At 36.9% G+C, this 22,138-nt stretch overlaps 1 protein-coding gene across 5 annotated transcripts in view; it reads right to left on the bottom strand.

Annotated features, from left to right (window-relative positions):
• mid2 (midline 2) overlaps positions 1–22,138 on the bottom strand; it is a 127,349-nt gene that overhangs the window by 82,743 nt on the left and 22,468 nt on the right. Inside the window, exon 1 of one of the 5 annotated variants that reach the window (XM_026280983.1) lies at positions 807–1,091. The exons of 2 other annotated variants lie outside the window; for them this stretch is intronic. The gene's annotated coding sequence lies outside the window, so the exon portion shown is untranslated. Of the gene's footprint in view, positions 1–806; positions 1,092–22,138 lie in introns of those variants that run through there. 2 more of the 5 variants (XM_026280982.1, XM_026280986.1) reach the window with 2 other exon arrangements.

Here is a 22,138-nt window from a genome sequence, read left to right as displayed (position 1 = left end):
TCTGAAATCAGATGCAAATTGTAAAATTTTTTATTGAAATATTTATTTTTAAATATTTTACCTTTTGTGGCCCCTTGAAAGTTTACTGAGGCCCCCTAGTGGGCCCCGGACCCCAAGTTAAGAACCACATATCTGCTCTTAAAAATAGTTAGAAAAAGAAATTTAAATAATACATAAAAATTTAAAACTTTCTGCACATGAAATAAAAATATTAATTAAAAGCCAGTGTATTATTTTCAGTACTTTTAATGTCAAGTCCATAAATGAAACATTCATTGCTTCAGCAAAATACCAAAAAAAAAAATAAATAAATAAATAGATGCTTGTATTGTCGCTATGGTAGCGATATGTTCAAATGCCCAACTGTTCAGAGTATGAGAGATACTAATCATCCATTTATCTTTGTCTACAGGAGAACACCACTGCTCAAATGATGATACAGTGTTAGTCAGCACCACCGAACACCCGTTCATCCAGACACATCCAATAACAGCGTCGAAACACGGTGTAAAAGAGAACAGGCAGGTGAAGTAGTAAAACACACAGACTCTACAGCACTGTTTCTCAATATCTAGCGAGCCCACTACCTAGACAGCATTTTCAAGCGCTTACGATGCCCCAAAACACTGTCTAGGTAAGCAGCTCAGTGCGTTTTGCAGCACAGCCCTGGTTTACGGAATTATTAAAACTTCTCCGCTTTCAGGTTACTTCAGGAAGCATTAAACTACCTTAATGCTCAGTTTAAATCCTGTCCAAAGCGCAACTAACTAAAGCACAGCGTGATACGAGACCAAATACTCACATACCAGCTTTAAATGTCGAACATTCTTTTCTTCTGTCATCTTGAAAGGTACCAAAACGGGAACCAAAAGAAATCTTGATGTCAGAAACAAGTGTGAGTGTCTCGACGCGCAATCCTCCGCGACGCAGTATGTCTCGAGAACGCAACTTTAGAGGAATGCGCGCAGCGCGAGCGCAGACAGACAATCGCAGGAAAGCGGCTCCTCCCACCGGCTACACACGCGCACAGAGTCTCCAGAATGATGGCTGTGAGCGGCTATGGTCTGTGAGCGGTTATCAGCAGGGTCATTAATAACCAGACGCCTCTCCCGCTTCTCTATACGGTTTAGAAATTGGAACCATAACAGGAATATTGGATGTTATGGTCGTCTGTGGACCTGCAAGGAGCAACCGTGATCCATTTGTTACTCCTCGCATTTAACTGTGTATGAAACCGGGAAGATATGATATAATATAGCTTATTATGAACGAGAATCCCATAGAGATGAATGGTAAACAGAATAACCTACGAGCAGCTATATGAGAGCAAACAATTGTGATAGAGAGGGTCATTTGCGTTTCTCAGTACAACAACCGAGACCAAGGCTGTTTATCACGTTTTTTTATACTCCAGTGAATATTATATAATTATGTTGTTTCTATACAAGCACAGTTACAAAAATCTATTATACAGTGACACACATTTATATTGTGTGGAGTAAGTAGTCACAGAGGTATTAAACTATTACAGGCATTTCAGCAAAATGTACACAGTAAAAAACAAACAAACATTAATTTTTTTTAACAAAACAACAAACATTAAATTTGTAGAAAAAACTATCACAAAGAAATATCAAACATTTTCTGGCCAACAAAACCTATAAGCAATACATTATAACTTTATATAATTTAAATTTGATTATTTTATATCAGTGATGTAACTTTAGCTGTACTGTACAACAATTAGTTCTAGTTCTCAAATCTGATTGGTCAAGCTTGTCTCTATAAGACAGACTACTTGATAACATTGTAAAAAGCATTAAATTCCCAAAAAAATGACTTGAATGCATCAGAAGAATGTATTAAATAAACAGCCAGCATTTGGAGTTTATTAACAACATCCTGATATTCAGCTAAGCAATGTGAACCTAATTTCCTGTTTTCCTGGGAAAAATCTTGCAAATTGCAGTAGACGCAGAAATGTCACATGGTATTAGCTGTTGGAAGTATGAGCAGACCCCCTGTCGAGTGGATCCCACTGAGATAAGGCCATGCTGTCCTACCATGGGCTCTCAACTCATGTCTGGAGTGTTATGCACGAACACTCAAAACATAAAAAAAATCAAAACAAACAATTACTAATTGCTTCCTGGGTTGTTAGTCCAGAAATACAGTGCAGTTACAGTGTCACAGCACTGCTGACAAAACAAATTACAGTTGCAACAGAGTTCAGAAATCAAGGGCACTTGCTTTTGACTAACAAGTATGACTGACCCTGCAGTGGAGCTTCAATGAGAGCCATAGGTACAGCGGATCCACAGTCAACTAAGCAAACAAGAATAGTGAAGTGTTTTTTTTTAATGATATTATTTGGAAAAAGCTGTCGCTAAATAAATATGCTATGAACCAAAGCAACCAATTCACATTGAATTCCTCTTTGCAGCTGTTTGGAAGGCTTTATGCCAGGGTTGCCCAGATCTACCTTCCTGCAAAGTTCAGCTCCTCCTGTAATCAAAAACACCTGAACCAGCTAATTAAGATCTTCAGGAACACTTGATAATTATAGGCAGGTGTGTTGGAACAGGATTGTAACTGAATACTGCCGAACGGCAGCTCTCCAAGAACAGGATCGGACAGCTTTAGGCTTTCTGGATCTTTCCTCTTGCACCCAAGAGGTCAAGGTTTGGCTGACTAGCATCCAAGTATCTCTCGGTAGATGCTGTAATTACACCATTCGGCCCCGTCTGCTGTATACGCATTAATTTTGTATTGTACAGGCGTTTCATACAAATGGATCTGGCGTTTTGGGAGAATGAAACCAATATTTTTTGAAAACGGGTCCCAGAGTGGATAAATTTGAAAACGGCGCCTTTGCATTTTCATGTGGACAGTGAATCCGTATATTTTCTGAAACGATGACGTCATCAGCCCCCGTCTCGCCCCTTAGTTGGACACCGCTACGACACGTAACAGCAACAAAAACATGAACACACATGGAACGATTGTCTTTTTATTAACTAACATTAACACAGATTAATAAATGTATTGTTCCATGTTCGTTTGTGTACCACGTGCAAGCTTTATGCGCACAGTCCATGTCTATGAATTACAGCGCCACATGCTGGTCTGGCATGTATACTACATCGTTTTGTGGTTTCATGTTGGACGCTGATATTTCTTGAGATGAGAAAAAAAAAAAAGATTGGGATAAGATAGGAAAAGCTCTGTCTTCGTGTGGACGTAGCCTGAGAAAGCTCGCCATGTATTCTATTCTATTTCTTCTTTTCTAGTTTTTTTTGTATCAACATAATAAATCTATGAAATGAAACATTTAAGTTAAATAATGTTTTTACAAGAAACTGATACTTTTATGTAATCAAGGACACATTAAAGTAAAAAATTACAGTTAAGACAATGTTTTGTCAATTTTTATTTCAAATACAGTACCTGATAATAATAAAATATAATACTTGACCAGAAAATCTGCATATTAGAATGATTTTGAAGGATCATGTTTACAATGACGATTGGAGCAATGATGCTAGTTTATATATTTAACTTTATTTAATTCATTTATTTTTCACCATATTTGTTTTTTTTTAACTTTCAAATGTTTTTCTCTCAGCTGCTGCATGTTTACTGTACATTCCATAAAAACATAACTGATACAGTTTGTTCTCGCCACCTAAGATGTGTGTTTTCTTAAAGCAGACCCAGCCAATATGCAAACTGACTGTGGTTTAGTAAACTGAGAGGCCTAGTGAGTCCTGATATAAAATGCTTGTGGTCATGTAGATGAAGAAAGACAGCATTGTGTTTCCCGAACGCCTGCTGCCAAATGACACACCCATCACAAAATGAAAACCTGTCAGACTTGTAAAGCTTATTCCACTTTTGAGGGGACATGATGTGTCCGAAGACATTACAGCTACATAAAAAGAAGTGTTTGCGGCCATCTGACAAAACACAAAGACGCTTTCTCCAAGAGCTTGCTTGAGAGGTTTTCAAGTCCAAACCCTCAGTGGTTTGGATAAGGGAAAAATGATTATAATGTGCAGAACAAATCAATTTGTATTTTGCGGTATAGTGTGGTTATTTTTGAGAGGACACGCTATCAAAAAACTGTGGCTTTTTCATTTTATGATGAATTCAAAGAGTCTAGTGCAGCCTGCATGCCTTGAATGCTTCTGAGACATTCCTGCCGTTCTTTTTATTTAAGATTTTATTTCAGAGGGTGAAATATTACAAGCCGCTGATCAATGGTTTGAGAAGCCCGGGTGAAAGAATGAGGGTAGAACTCTAGCTGACAGGAAGCACAATGACATGAAGGCAGCTTACATAACAGATCATCATCAACACATCAGCATGCCGTGAGGATTCATGGGAAGTGCATCGCCACCCCTTTTTTACTCTGTTGACTGTCTTAGGTGGGCGACGCTGCGTGACAAGCCGCCTCCATACGCCCTCACGCGTCGGAAACACAGGAGACGGATCAGATTGCTTTTAAAGTTAGATTTGTTAATGAAACTTTTAAACAACGCAATGGACGGATGCTCCATAATTTTTGAAAGCAAAAAAAGCCAATCAAAAGCAAGCCTCAGCAAAAAGTAAAAACATTTAATTGCAGCAGAAATAGCAAGTGATCCACGGGAAACTGTCGAGGTAAACACAGATGTGCCGCACAGTTTAGAAATCTCCATTGACTTTCATCTGAGACTGGACTGAAGCACAACATGTGGACAAAACCACTGACAGAACTTTCCCACTCTTCCCAAAGCGCGCCGGTTCCTGTTTTAGAATGGTTTCACCATGTCTCTGATTAGTGCTGTAATGCTATCCACAAGTTGGTCTCTTTAACAACTAGTTGGCGCAGTCATGATCACCCACTATTTCCTTTCGTCTGTTTTCTGTGTTTCGTCTCGATAAAAGTCAGTGTAGAAGCCACACATCACTGGAACCATTTGCAAGTTCAGAGAGGTTCAGTGTATAAAATGTAGAATGTCCAGAATATATCACAAAAACACACGTGCACACACACACACACAGTGTGTTTATTTAGCCATTAAAGCATGTTTTTTGTTATATGCATATATGATTATAGTCTAGGCTTGAAATTGTATATAACAGATGTGGTCATGGCTTCTGATTGGTTCTGAACCCCATTTCACACTGAATCCTGGATAATACACAGGTAATGTGTCTCAGCAATTGTTCCCGGATCATTCGATTTTGGTTCATTCACACTGCCAGTGATTTCCAGGAATCTGTGTGTGTGCGTTCACACACAACCCGTAAAGGTCCCGTAATGACACGTGACATCAGGATGTGACGTGTAATGTACGAGTCAAAAACGCTAGACACGTTAACTTTCACTTAAACTAGCGAAGGATCTGGATAGTGAGGAACTACCTGATCTCTGCTTCATTACTGTTTGCACATATTTTTTCATTCTGATCGTCACCATTTTGTCTCTGTTAATAACTGCAACTCCCACACCTCCCCTGTCACCCATGGCGTCCCCCAAGGTTCCGTTCTCGGCCCCCTCCTCTTCACCATCTACATGCTTCCCCTCGGTCAGATCATCCGCAACCATGGACTCCATTTTCACTGCTACGCAGATGATACCCAAATCTACTTTTCCACCAAATCCATCTCCCCGGCTATTCTCTCCACCATCACCGATTGCATTTCTGACATTAAAACCTGGATGGACAATAATTTTCTTAAACTCAACAGCAGTAAAACAGAACTCCTTATCACGGGCCCAAAATCTCTCCTCTCCTCTATTCAGAACTTTACTCTCCTTATCGACGGACATATTGTCACCCCCTCCCTCTCTGTCCGAAACCTTGGCATCATAATGGACCCCACCCTCTCATACCGAACACACATCAACCATATCACTAAACTATCCTTTTTCCACCTCCGCAATATTGCCCGCTTTCGCCCCTCCCTTACCTTGGCAACAGCTGAAATTCTCATTCATGCATTCATAACTTCAAGACTTGACTATTGCAATAGCCTTCTATACGGACTTCCTACCAATCAACTACAAAAACTGCAATACATCCAAAACTCAGCTGCCCGCCTCCTAACCCACACCCGGTCAAGAGAACACATCACCCCCGTTCTCCGTCAGCTCCATTGGCTACCTGTTCACTATCGCATTCAATATAAGCTCCTTCTCCTCACCTATAAGTCCCTCCATAACCTGGCCCCACTCTACCTCACTGAGCTCCTGGAACAGCACCAACCCACCCGCCACCTCCGTTCAGCTGGCACAAACCGCCTTGCTCCGATCGTCCGCACTAACCGACGGACTTTGGGGGATCGAGCCTTCGCTATCACTGCCCCCACCCTCTGGAACTCACTCCCTACATCCATCAGAAACTCGGACTCACTGCCAAACTTCAAATCAGTACTCAAAACCCACCTGTTCAAACTAGCTTTTCCCTAAACCCTTGTTGTTTTGTTTTGTTTTGTTTTGTTTGTTTCCCCATGTGAAGCGTCTTTGAGTGTCCAAAAAAGCGCTATACAAGTTTGATGTATTATTATTATTATTATTATTATTGATCTGCCTTTAAAACACTTGGTAAAAGAGTTGCACGATAACGTGCGTCATCACTACGACACACCTTTTACAGCATTAGTTCTGGCTTTTGTACACAGAAATCGTACCGGGACTGAACCCAGCAATGTTATAGGTCCCAAACCCGGGATTGATCCCGGAACATGTTTGCGTTCACACAGAAGGAAATTCGGCAGTTTTCCAGGACCAATGTGCAGTGTGAAAGGGCCTTGATTGTGCTAAAATCTTTGATCCATCACAGTTTTAAACACAATTTGTTAATGAAATCAACAAGGCACTCGTAATACAGCACACAGCTTGTACCCTATTTTATAAAAGTATTTTCAATAGATTTTTAAAGACACTTCAGCTCTGCATAGTGTTGTATTTACTGACTGTGTGTACTGTACTTGACACGATGTTAAGTGCTTGTCTTGTAAAATTCTGTTATTTTCTGCACCACAGCTTCAGCAGATTGTATGTAACTCCTACAACAGTAGAGAGTGAACAATAAACTTACTTTATTATTATTATTTAACTTCTAATAGATTTTAAGCAAGAACTTGACACTTGAATATGTATACAAAATTTTTAAATACAACATATTAAGTTATTTATAATCAAGAATAAACAATAATCAAGAATAAACAGCTCAAAACAAATTCCATGTACAGCTAGTATCTTATTATATTCTATATTTCTAAGTCTTGGCCAGCTGCAGAACTAGAGAAGACTATCACTGTTGTATTCGTTGTTACTTTCAGTCGAACAAAGACATATTGTGTCTGACAGAAATGTGGAGCTCTAATACATAGACTCCATCACTATCATGCACAGATGCTTTCACACTGACTAACCAAATTAAACCGCCACGAATGTCAGTTCTTCCCTCCCCCCATCCCTAGGGGAATTCTTCAGCCTTCATAACCTCATTCACATTCTTCTGACTCACACCCTAACTTTGCACTGTATTTATGATATAATCTTATGAAACAAAACTAATTACCAATGAATGAGATGCAACTGTGAGAATTCATTTTTATGAAGATATTTAAAATCTAGTGAGGCATACTGTAAAACTCTAATAATGTGAAATAATACAACAAATAACTGTTTTCTATATATATATATATATATATATATATATATATATATATATATATATATATATATATATATATATATATATATATATATCATTACTCCAGTCTTCAGTGTCTAATATGCTGATTTTCTGCTCAAGAAACATTTATTATCATAATCAATGTCATTGTCAAGTTATGCAGCAGCTTATAAAGCTTTTAAGATGAAGAATGCAAGTACATATATATATGTATCATAGGAAAGTATGAATACAACAGCTGGCGTTTAATAGCTACAAGTTTATTTTCTGTTTTTCTCTGAAAATAAATTAGCAAATTGCAGTTGACACACGAATGTCACAAGGTGTAAGATGTTCAAGTATGAGCAGACCCCCTGTTGAGTGAATCCCACTGAGATAAAGGCCATGCTGTCCTACAACTGGACTCTTAAACTCATGTCTGAAAAAATGTATTACTTGTTGCTTCCTACACACACACGCACGCACACAAACACTAATCTGCTATATTGTAAAAATAAATATTTTTATTCAATTTTATTTATTTGCATTACTGTAACTTTTGATCAATTTAAAATGAATTTCAAAGAATTTTTTTTTTCCTTTGAACTCTCTATTCATCAAAGAATTATTGTGTTTGATGATCAAAATTATCATGATTTCCCCAGAAAATAATAAACTGCACAACTGATTTCAACATTGATAATGAAAAATGTTTCTTGAGCAGCACATCAAGATATTAGAATGATTTCTAAAGGATCATGTGACACTGAAGACCAGAGTAATAATGCTGAAAATTCAGCTTTGCATCAATAAAAAATAAATTAAAATTTGAGTTATATAACAAATTACAATATATATATATATATATATATATATATATATATATATATATATACACACACACACAATTAGGTATATGCAGCTTATGTCACTAATACAACATTCATATATATATATATATATATATATATATATATATATATATATATATATATATATACACAAACACACATACACACAATATTACTGTATTTATTTGTTTTTTTAAATGCACCCTTAGTTAGCAAAAGAGACTTCAAAAATATTTAAATATGTTACTGACCATTAACTATCGAATGGTAATATATATTAAATTTATCTTGTAAATGCTGTTAGAACTGCTTCAAATATAATAAATAAATAAATTCATAAACGCATGGTTATGGTTAGAATCTGCTATTCAGCGATAGAAGACTACTTTATATAATGTATTCTTCTGAATACAATTTTCAAGAGTAATGTTCAGTACATCACATCAAACAATGTGGCCATGGGATCCTCCTTATTGCCCTGTATAATCTCATATTGTTTTCTCTCAGTAGAATGAGACTGGAGGCACTCAATTTTCTGAATCGGCCAAACGAACGGTAAAAGGACCTTAATTAAAAGTGGGTAACTGCACTATTGCCTTTGCTTTAAAAGTAATTTACAGATAGCAGTAAAACAAATAATCCAGCCAATAAAGCAGCAGGGTCACTACTAATGATTATCAAATAAAACAATTAGGTATATACAGCTTATGTCTGTCACTAATATAACATTCATTAGTGATTGCTGAGGGGGTGAACTGATCTGAAGACCGGCTAGGCTTTCATTTAATTCAGATGTACACCATTAATTCATTTAAGAAAAAGGAATTACAGCCAAAGACAAACGCAGGGCTACAAAAAGGCTGTATCGTTTAGAGCCCAGTGAAACGCTCTGCATGAGCGACTAGCTCCACATGTGGTCTGGAACTAAGTGTCTGTCGTTAGCTGTCAGGAGGAATATGATCACAGATGCATTAAATGGTGCAACAAGTCGTGCTAAGGGCTATCTCAGCGCTGGCTGTTAGAAAGCAGATGACTGCAGAAGGCAGTGGTTTGTTTTAATGGGGATGGAAAAGCTTGATTTCACGGCTTGTGGAAAGCAATGGGAAATAAATTGTACTATACTTATTGTAAATTAAGTAATGACCGCTCCACTGATCACACACAGATTCAGGTGATCTCAGAGCTTATAGAAGCTGGCTGACAGTGTGTGTCTCATTCCGTGTGTACAGACATAACACCATTGTGTTCATATTTGCTGCACCCTGAAAGCTGAAAAATGCTGCCTTTGCAGGACATAAAGGTAAGAAGGCAACAAAACACTCTTCAAAAAAACAAAGATCGTGTCACATCATGTCTACTGAGATGCCTTCATCTGATCGATTTTTGTGTCAACTCTATTGTGTCATCAGAAAGTTTTCTAAATTATGAACTGCTTATATTGTACACAGAGTGTAGATTGCTAAGATCCCCCCCCCCCCATATGATTCTAAAAGAAATTTCTTATGTTCACAAAGGCTGCAAATACAATAAAATAAATAGAAAGTTCAAATGAACAGCATTATGAATGACATGTTTTCTCAATTCCATAAGTTCTTACTGAATAGAAGCATTTATTTCTTTCCAAAATAAATTATAAACTCAAACTAAAATAATCTCAAAACTAAATACATTAGTTTAAAACAAAGGTTTACTGGACAAAATAAATAAATAATGTTTTCATGAATATTGAACAAAATACTGGTTAACAGATTTCAATATTACATTTTTTTTTTTTTTGTCAATTATTCTGTTTTGTTCCTTTTGTTCCTTGAGCCATTTCTGATCCCTGCACCAGGAACAAGCTGGCTTATTAATGTCCACAAGTTATATAACTACAAAAATGTGTAGCAGTCCTCACACATATTGTAAAATATCTGTGGAGAATTAATTTGACTTCAGACAGAAACTCCACAACAGCTAAAACTAATCTAATTGTACGACTGCATAATCAACCTTCAGATCAATCATGTGAGACCAGTCTATTTACAATATGATTTAGAAAGGTTTTGTTTAGTCTGAATCAGTTTTGTAAACCACTAATGAATTATGAGCAAGCGAGCACCTATTTCAATTTTAATCTAGACTAGGTTAAATGGTAATGACTGCTTTTAGAGTAACCATTTAAAGCATTAAAAATGCATCATGGTTATGAATAGCACAGCCCTGGTCATTAAGGATTAAATTCTCTTTAAACATGTTAGTGTATCTTATCTTCTTAAAGCCAAATCGATAAAGAGCTAATCTCATGCACCTCTGCTTTCATTGTGAACCGTCAGACCTCACAAAAGTCATTAGGAGGTATAATGCAGTCTCTCCATGCTGTGAATGGAAACAGCCAGTGAAGATTCAGTGGGAATTGCTGCTGGTGAGGCATGTGAGATGAATTCTCACGCATGGACCATTTAAAATGACAGATCATTAACAGAGTAAACCAGAGCGTCTTTAAAGTGATTCGGCGGGCAGCCCCTTGGCCTACTGATGACCTCGACACACAAATCAGCATCTCTTCTCAGACATGAATCAGCCCGATGCAGTCTGAATGAGTTAGATGCTAATTCAGTTTTATTTTTTGTTAATGGTAAGTGGGGGGGTTTTGAAATTTCTTGCATTTGTAATTCAGTCAAGACAGCAGGGCCTGATGTGAATCAGAACTGATAAACAATGTACAGACTAATCTCATCATGTACCTTCCTCCCATGTTTCAAAGCAGATCACAGATAAGCACAGTATAAGGGTTCAAACTAATTTACCTGTGCAGCGCTAACAAGTATTATATGTTTATATATATATATATATATATATATGTGTATATATATATATATATATATATATATATATATATATATATATATATATATATATATATATATATATATATTTATATTAGGGGTGTAATGGTACTCAAAAATCACGGTTCGTGCGTACCTCGGTTTTAAAGTCACGGTTCGGTTCATTTTCGGTACAGTAAGGGAAAGAAATGCAAACATTAAACTGCAGGTTGTTTATTACTATAAACTTTTTTTTTAACAATTTGTTTACACTTTTTTAAAATACTTTTTAATAAAATAAAGAATAAAACATAATTTATAATAAAATAACAAAGAATAAGAAATAAAATACTGCTGCAAAGTTCTCCACTAAATAAAATACTCTCAGTCTCAAACCAATATCATATAATAAAATATAATGAAAAATATAAATAAATAACTATGATTGCAGTGCAGTATTACCAATCCCAGCTTGTAGGCCTGCTCATATTTAAAAAAATATATATAACTTTTCCAAAGTGTAAAGTGCAGCATCAAGAGTTTCAGTTTTTAGACTCAGATTTCGTTATTGCGTTGGACCGATCAGAATTAAGAGAAAAGGTCTGTTTAAATGCCGACGGGAGCTGCGTTTGAATTGCAATCGGGGTTTTTTTTCTTAGTTGTAGTGATGTTCACACTCGCGTGATGCCTTTTGAAAACCTTAGGCCGGTGACAGAGTGGCATATTGCACCTGTCAAACATAGTCTATTTGGCCGTCAATACTGTTGACGGTGTCCTTTATGAGTAGGCTTTATATTTATACTCAACATGAAGTATATATATTGTTGTCGTGAAGACAAGATCCTGGTCTGTTGGCGGTCTCCATCTATGTCATAGCAGCAGTGCGCCAACCCCGCGTCAGGCGTTTAAAGACACAGAAAACGCGAAGCCACTGACACCCAGCAGAAACGCACGCTCACGCCATGCAGCCAGTGTGTCACTGGCCTTAGAATCAGCTGCAGGGCGGGAATTGCGCTGAACGCGGAGACTTCCGCCACTTAATATGTTTGGAAACACGAAAATGTACCTATGTTCCCCAAACAAAATATTGCATTCGGTCATTCGGTACACACGTGTACCATACCGAAAGCCCTGTACCGAAATGGTCCGGTACGAATACACGTATCGTTACACCCCTAATACATATATATATATATATATATATATATATATATATATACACACACACACACACACACACACACACACACACACACACACGACTTACAGTACGTTCAGGCTATAAATTTTTACTTGTCAATGCTCTACCAATTGAGCTACAGGAATACCCAGGCTGTGAATGGGTGAGAAGGTCCAAGCTAACATAAAGAAAGAATGTGTTATGTATATCAAAGCTATCTTTGTTTTCTTGTTTCTACAGCAACAAAGTTTATGCCAAAGGGGCAGTAAACAATCCACCCATTATGTGTCTCACTCTCAAGGTACAAAATCATCCAACAGGAAAATAACAAACAATTAATGATGGTTAAGAATGAGCAGAACAAGCAGAGGTCAAGTTTGTTCCTTGTGAAACATTTATATTCAACCATTATAAGGTAGTAAATCACAAAATAAATAAATGAGGTTTCTGAACTCACCTTTCTTCTCGTATTGAAATCACCTCAATCAATACCAAGCAACTGCTTTTAAAGGATAGTTATGTGATTATTGCCATTGAAATTAAGATGTTGCTTACTGATGCTAGCCTTTGAAGGCTATTTGTCATAAATTATAGCTTAATTTTTATTTACAATGCACGTAGTATGTTATTTTTGCATTAATGTAAAACTCACACATAATTCTGCGTCAGAATTACACTAATAGCAGTCTCAGACCGCCTACATGCTGGTGGGTTTGCTGACAATTGAATGTACTGACAGTTACTTCATTAGGTAAATTCTTTTTTACACCACTGTAACAGCATGTGAAAACAAAACAAAATGTGGCTGTTTGCTAAATACACTGTATGCCAGTCCAGCGGTTTCGTCCTGTCTAAGCTTGTGGTAGAATAAGCTGCGATGTGTGGCTGCACCCCGGGATCCTATTGCTTTTTATATAACTGATTTTGGCCATATACGAATTCAGTAGACTGGAAACGCCAACAGATTTGTGTATATCATAACAATGTATGTCATTTCAGATGAAAACGCTGGCCGGCGGCAAAAAACTGGGTCACACCCGGGCCGCCCATTCCTAAGCTGATGAGATTGGAAATCGCAATGACTTAGTTGTTTATCAATTCTAAAAACGCAACAGACAATTGGAGGCATTTGTTTCTCTGGGGGAAAACAAGAAACTAAAACGGAGTGAGTGGAGCATGAAAGCAGCACATGTACTTGGAATAAACAGACAGAGGAAGAGTGCTGGCCATGTGCTGCGAAAGCAGAAGCAATGGAAAGAGCAAGTCCTCCAAACACTGGACTCAATCATAAAAGCCTCTGCTGCCGTGGTGACATCATTACTCATGAAGCTGCACTTTAAGGCAATGACATTAACAGACACTACTGAAAAGCATTTAACTGTAGCATTAATCAGCCTCGTCTGATATTTATAAGGCTGGCTTCTTCTGGATGATACGAGTGCTTCAGACTCCGCTTCAAATCACTTTTACATCTGCCGGCCATACTGTGATTCAGCCTCACCTAAAGCGTCTTTACACTTCAGAATTAAAGGGATAATTCACCCGAAAATTAAAACGATTCATCTGTTGCAAGCATGCAGGTACTTTTTCCATGGAACATAAAATAAGGAATTGAAGAATCCTATGATTATCTCCATACAATTGCATAAAACAATAAAAAAAATAAAAGAATAATTTGTTCTGATCATGTCTGATTTCAGTTATGAAATTAAATTTTTTTTTAGATGTTTTCCATACAACAATATTAAAATCAGTTTAAAAAAAATATAATAATAAAAAATAAATGATGTGTCATTGTTCTGATTTCAATTATTCAATTAGGAAAAAAAATGAATTACTCCATGTCACTGGTTCTTATTTCAATTTATTCTTCAATTATGAAAAGGAAACAATGTTTAAAATGTTTTCCATATAATAATAATGTTTAAATATAAATAAATAAATAAATAAATAAAGTTCCATGTCACTGGTTCTGATTTCAATTATTAAATTAGGAAAACATTAAGATAATAATTAAGTAATATAATAAAATTAAATAAAATTAAATATTCTTCAATTTCACTGGTTCTGATTTCAATTCTTAAATAAGAAAAATTGAATAATTTTCAGGTCTTTTCCATACAATGCCATGAAAACAAATATAATAATAATAATAATAATAATAATAATAATAATAATAATAATAATAATAATAATAATAATAAAGCACATAGTGCCATGCCAGGATTTCAGTTCATTAAAAAAATTCACATTCAATTATAAATTGTTTTGCACTTTCGATTTAAGAAATAACAGTGTGAGGGTAAGGAAATTACCAATTTTGGGGGCAAATCATTCCTTTAAAATGCAACATTTTTGAATGAATATTCTGTGCTGCATAACGATGCCCCCAGACTATTTACAGAAACCCAGACGGAAACCACCCATTCCTAGCCACAAAGAGCTCTCATATGGAACTCCAGACGACAGATACTGTACTAAGCTTACTTAATGATTAGTCAAATGAGGAAATAATACAGCATGGAAGAATGAGCATTGTTCTATAGGGCTAAATTTAATTACAGCCAGTGGTGCTCAGGCTAATGAGTAATGTCCCGCTTTAGCTCCTCTGAAACTGGGTAAAGCAACAGTGGCCAGTGGGCATGTTCTCTGGGGATGAGTCAAGAGATGATTAAGTAAAAGTCAGAGTACACAAAGAGAATCTTTCTTGAGCTTTCACAAGAAAGAATCAAGACTCATTTCATCCGCCTGTTTCTAATGTCAACAGAACCCGGCACAAATCCTAACTTGTTAAATCATTCTCTTACAGCCAAGGGCCACATTTAAATATTATCAGTCTGGCTCATGAATATTAAGTTGGTAAATGTAATATTCCCCTGGTCATCCTAACTCAGTGACTAAAAAATTACTGGTTAGCCAATAGCCATTCATTAAACTGCTGATGATTTAGCTTAGACTTAAAACCCATTTTTACATGGTTGGCTGTTTTTCCTTTTTTTTTTTTTTTGGACTGCAGCCAAACAAAACAAAGCTCTTAAAATATAATGAATATTGCTCTAAAAGAAACAGAGACAAACATAAAATGTCTAAAACAATGGTTGCTAAACTCCATTGTATAATAAAATGACATAGTTTAAACAGTAAAAGACAGTAAAAATGTTGACTAACACCAAGTTATCTTTCTCTATACAGTGAAAAACTTGATCTAGTACAAGATCAAATGGTAAATTTGAGGTAATTTTACAGTAAAAGATGGTTAAATGTACATGATTTTTAGAAGTGAAAAAGAAAAGGCTATTTAATAATTTACATTAAAAAAAAAATGAATGGCCACAAAATTGTGGTACAGTTTTCTTATATAATGAAATAACTATTCCCTTAGTTTCTAAATTTATGTTAAATCTTTCTTACGTTACATATTAATACATCTTATGTATTAATATTCATTGCATTATTTTAGTGCCGTGTATTATCATGTTGGTGTTTTGTGTGTGTGTGTGTGTGTGTGTGTGTGCGCATTCTAAATATTTGCTGTAGCTTACTTGTGATGAACTTTTAATAATTTAACATTTGGCTTTTTCTTTACCACCTGTGATTTTGGTATGGTTGTTGTTATATTATAAAGGCAAAAATATATAGTAATGTAATAAAGTAATATATATTTAAACCCATTTTAAAATCTTTAAAACATGTTGCTACCATATTTTTTACGGTAAAGTTCTGGCAAATACAGCCACACTGTATAAAGACACACAAAAGAGTGTTTCAGTCCATACAATGAAAGTCAGTCAGTGGGTTCCAAAACAAGATTGGACACCAGTGAATTTAACTGAACCAAAAAAATAAAAATGAAACAACCACTGGCGCATTTTTCAAAACATATTTTGTGGCCCAAATGGAATTATATGTAGTAGACATAAGATTGTATAACTCAACTCCAACATCAAACTTAACTCCATTAAGTGTGCAAAAATTGATGCTCGTTTAGTGAGTTGTTGTGCTTCCTTATCTCTCCTCTAGGTCCAGAAGACCCAGACAGATAAACATGGTCATTGTATACACATACACAAAAATGAACATCACAGAGATTCATGTTACTTCATGTCTGTGAGGCATCTTCTGTTTGCAAGCTGTGAAGTATGAGATATCTTGGCATTCGTTGGAAAAGATATGATATTGATAGTTTGGAGGAGTGCCATTAGACACACAAAGCCTGTATTTGTGCTGCAAAACCCCAATCCTATTTCAATTCATTTAAGCAATGATGTCTTGCTATTTATCGTGTGTTGGAAAAGAGAACACGCTCTCACAGTCAAGGCATTTTCATTGCCTCGTGGTATTATTATTCAGCTAATTAAAACAGCCAAGTCTGAGACATTCTGAAAGAGGAGCAGAAGAACAGATAAAACAGTATTGCTGTGGCTGATCGAAGTTACTGAGATGGCACGATTAAACACAGCCACACAACCACTCCTATTGACAGATAAATATCCAGCAGATTTGAAAAACACGACCACCTCTTGACCACCAATTCACACTCAAAATGATGGCTGCTGACTGCTGAAAATATGCAAGGCTTAACAACATGGGTCGAAAAGGAGCCAATTAGACAGCAAATTATATGGATCAATGTGTCAATTCTGAAATTCTAATTCATTTCTGAAGCTCCAGCATTAAAACGGCAGCTACTATCAGGCTGATTGCAATTGAGCCCTTAGGATGGGCTACAGCAATCCATCATTTTGACATTTTGGGAGCAAAGTATAAAAGTTTAATGATGGTTGGAGTCGCTCTTTTGACATCTCGTGTTGGTACAAATGTGAATTTATTGCATCCAGACGTCCAAACTCAGCACTGGCGCTATGACTATGACAAAGCGTGACAAAATGATCGTTTGGCCCAGTGTCCACTGGGTCAGAAAGTCGACAAAACCAATTGTGTTGGGTATATTTTTCCCTGCCTTCCAGTTTGTCTAGACGCATGTGTGACAAAACCATCAAAAGTTGGACCGGAAAGAACACACCCCGGGCCATACAAGCTTTTCAGCCCAAGCCCTTTGATGAAATTTAACACAGTGTTCCACTTCTGCAAACTTTCTTTGGAGAAGACGGGACTCCTCTCACCCTTTTAGGGACAGCTTTTCAAAGAGACCTGAGAGTTCCACATGGAGCCCTTTGAAGGTTGGTTTTCTTGCACCATCTCACTTTCATCTGTCTCAACCCAGGCAAGCGTCAGGTTTCTCACGGCACGCATCATAGACAGGAAAGGTACGGCTCATACCTGCAGCCTCTTACTCTTCGTACTTCAGCTACCATTTGCAAGTCTCTGTTGAGAAGCATTAGAAGTACGAGTGTGTTTTTAAAGCTGTGGATCACAATGGAAATATCATTGGAATACTCATTATGAACCCACACCTGAGTCATTTCAGTGAAGTTTCAATATGTTGTGAGAAGAAATCATGATTGAAGTTTGGCTGGTGTCCACCAATCTGTGAGATATACACCACCAATTAGAGCAGACTGGTTACTGAAGCACGAAGCCTTCGGATGAACTCAAACAAGCTGCTTGCCAACTGTTTGTCTACAGGGCAAGGACATGTACCACAATATACTATAACACCAAAACATTCAGAACTCAACAGCAATAATAAACAGCTCTAATGATCTTCATGAGCTTTGTGATCTTCTTAAGACTTTGTGTTCCACTCACTTCTATTGATATGTATGAACAGTACAGGCCTATAGAGATATTTAATTGTTTATTTTAAAATCTAGATCATCATCTAGCAGTGAATACTTATCAGTATGAGCTCATTTCAATTTGCGGTACATGCATATTCATATGAATTCTGATCCTGGAGAGCAGAAGCACAAGCATATGCATATGCATTTTAAAAGCATATGAAAAATCCTTGTTTAACTCTAAACTGCTAATTTAAATAAAATAATATAAAGATGTTAACCAACAGAGGATCTTTTCTGGTTCAGGAAAGTTAAGTAGATTGTAAATGTTAGCATTTTGTATTGATATTATTTGAGCATGCATATTCCCAAGACTGAGGGCATTGTGAAGTGTTGGTTTGCCATATCCCCCACAGAGAAACCTGAAAGCAGACCGCAGTGTCTGATGAGCCGGGATGAAAAAAAAGCAGCGTCACTACAATGATCAGCAGAATGCTGAGAGGACAAGACATGCGGTAATCTCTCAACAGCTACAAACGAGCACACATTCTTCCCTCACATTCACAATACATCACAAAGAACTTTCTGACAGCACCCCACCATTCACAATTGTGCTGTAGAAAAATGTATCAGCTGGTGCTTTTGCTTACTCTGAGTACTCTCAGAACATGGGACCGGGAGTGCTTTCCCCGGATCCCTGACAGCTATAGAGGTGTCAGGGAAAAACGCTCCTGCAAAGGGATCATTAGGCAGGAGAGGAAGGTACCTGCACTGCGGGATGACAAATGTCTGTAAGGGGAGAGCAGAAGGAACCATCTGAGACAGCGTTTATCAGCCGAGTCAGCCTGAGAATCCTTAATGCACTTTTAAATCATTGCTTCTTAACTGCAATTTACCACAAAGAGAGAATAATTACTTTCCGATATAAAGCAAAGTTTACTACAGGATTGGAATACTGAGGATGGGTCACGAACAAGTCACTATTCTCAACTCTTATTTGTTAGAGAAAGGCCTGGGATCGATGGTACATTATCAAATGTAGCAAACGTGGAGTCTCCTCTGCTCATTGGGATTCAATGGGACTGCACAGGGACTCCCTGAATGATCTATGCTTTGAATGCTAACATTAGTTTTAGCCTGATGCATTTATTGTGACAGTTTGGAATAAAAGGCTTAGTAAAACAAATAACTGTGTCTTAGCAGCATATGCATCAGATACTACAGTATATTGTTCCAATGGAAAGCATAGGTTTGAATTTGAACCTTTGTGCCATGATATTTACAGTATGTGCTAATGCTCACCTACACTACTGCTTGGAAAAAAAAAAAGTGACCATAAAGACACAAAAACTGGAATTAGCTTCATATGAATAATCTCTATGTTGAGCGACCACTCTTTTAAATTAAAAGTGCAACTGTTTGTCTGTTTACAATCATAGTGAGACAAAATTGTTGGCAGAATATTACAAATAAAAAATACATTTCAAGGAGAAATCACAGTGGGCTTTTCATTTCACTCACACATCAATGTTGTCTACCTACAATTTCCTGATCCTTCTTTACTGTACTCACTTAACAAAACGTGGCAAAAAGCCTTTAGCCATAATTTTTCTTCTTCTTGTTTTGTTGCTGATGAATCACACCAAATGCCAAATGTTCATTAGTGACTAAGAGGAATGTATGAGCTGTACAAGTCTGAAAAGTAACAGAAAATTCATTGAGGCTCAAACCAAGGCTATATACACACCACAGAGAGCCATTTGAATTCAAGATAACTCCATTGATCCCTGAAGAGTGACTCAGGTAAGCTAATACACTGCTTAGAAAAATAACAAACAGCAGCTGTCGTTGCTTAGATCAAATTTATGTTTGCCGTTCATCATCATAAAGAAGGGCTTATTTGCTCTAGGATATTGGGCCTAATAGAGCCATCTGCAATATGAAATGTTGCTTTATGCAGCTTGTAAAACATGGATGTACACTTAAGTGATTCATGGGGCTTTCAAGCATAATGAGAAAAATAACAGTGGTGTTATAAAGTTGCTACCGTCACAAACACACACACGCTTGCGCATAGTGATCTAAGCGGCTGTCAGGAGCCAGAGGGAAGGCCCCAGCCGTGTTATCTCTCGCTCTCTGGGAGGTCTGACTTCCTGCCAAGGTACAGAGCTAAAGAGACACACTAAGCAGTAATGTGCGCTGAGACCTGACCAGACCCGTGCGGATAAGAAGCACGAAGTAAGATTCTTATACAGTTGAGGGGCCTGTTTACGCATGTGTGTTGTCCAAATCAACGGCAGTATCTGGATGCTCCAATCTCTTTTCGCTGCTCCCACTGTGAATGAAAGAGCAGATAAAAATAGCAGAGAGAGCAAGCCTGCACCTGTGGGTCCCAGCCTACTTAGCGCTGATGAGCAGATCTGGGGACACATGGCTCTGGGCAGGGGCTGGAGCTCGAGGAAAAGACAGGATGAGAGAGGAAGAGAGCAAGGGAGTGTAATTAGAGTGGAGGCCACGCTGAGTCTCAGCGAGCGAATCAGACCGTAGACGTCGAGCGCTCAGCTGAGTCTCACACCTGTGCTAGAGGACGCTCCAGCATGGCTGCTGCCAGAGCGCTCGCTTAATGAACAGCTAACGTAATCCTCTTCAGCTTCGGGAGCCAATCCCATGACCCCACTAATCAGATGGGCCTGAGAAAAAGAAGAAAATAATGCTCATTGCACCATGGTAAAGTGTATGAAAACCCATTTCATTAGTATTAAAGCAAAACACAACTACATTATCATTCTGGCTGATAATTACTGTCTTGCAATGGCCGATAACCAATAAACTAAAATTGTAAACAATTTTGCCCAAATCAATCAATCAACAACAACAAACACTACAATCTTAAATTGTTTACATTTGCTAAAAATTCCATTTAATTGTGTTATCAAATTAAATTAAGTTATTAGTGTTTTTAACTCTCAGAGTTAAATGATAGCAGTGTAATCTAAACATATCCTGAATCCAGCACAGCACTCATTTCTGAATGAATGAGTGATTTTGAATGAATCAGTTGAGTGAATGATTCAGTGACTCACTCATTAAGCCTTCCATTAGATGTTCTGAATGAATCAGCTGAGCCAATAATTCAATGAATCACACATCAAAATAAATAAATAAACAAAAGTTAACAGTTTTCGTTAATTGCAATAGAATTACAATAAAATAATTTTTTTATTGAAATTAGACAAAAAAACTTAAAAACTTAAACTTAAAAAAAGGTAAAAAGAATATAACTAACTGAAATGAGTTTAGGTTAAAGTTAGGGGCATGTGATATTTCAATATTAGATTGTGAACATTTTAAATGTCTTCACAATCTGCATTTGCAGAGATAGAGTAAGTGTTATTGTTTTTTCATTATTATTGCTTTAGCATCTCTATTGTTACATGTAGCTTTACTAAGAATCAGTGTATATTTAATTCTTGTTAGATGTACATATCATGGCGGTTAAGAGATGAAATGTTCAGTGGGTGGCTCTGAAATGTTAATACTCCATTGCATTTGGAATGAAACAAAAACAAAAGTGGGATAAAAACATATTTGCTTAAGCAACCATGCTGTTTCACCTTCCTTATACAAGGTTTTTAGCACTTCTGTGTAGTGTTGTGACTCGTGGGTTAACGAGACTCTTACTTGAGCACTTTGCATCACAAATGCAATAACTATACCAGGTGTGCTACCAACAAGTTTACTAAATCTGAAAAGCAATACATATGGAACCGACTGAGTGATGCCAACTTACTGTAAAATGTTATAGTTGACAAATCATGCACTATGGTAAAGGTGTTGTAAGGTCATAACATACTGTAGCATAAATTAATGGAACCACTTAAAACAAGCCTTCATTAATCAACAATCTACCCCGTAATCATAATTGGTGTTAAAAGGCATAAATGTGGTG

Source organism: Carassius auratus, chromosome 14 (genome assembly GCF_003368295.1).
Source record: "Carassius auratus strain Wakin chromosome 14, ASM336829v1, whole genome shotgun sequence".
In the NCBI taxonomy this organism is placed as follows: domain Eukaryota; kingdom Metazoa; phylum Chordata; class Actinopteri; order Cypriniformes; family Cyprinidae; genus Carassius; species Carassius auratus.
The sequence above is the reverse complement of the archived record's forward strand: the minus strand, read 5'-3'. Positions and strand labels throughout refer to the sequence as shown.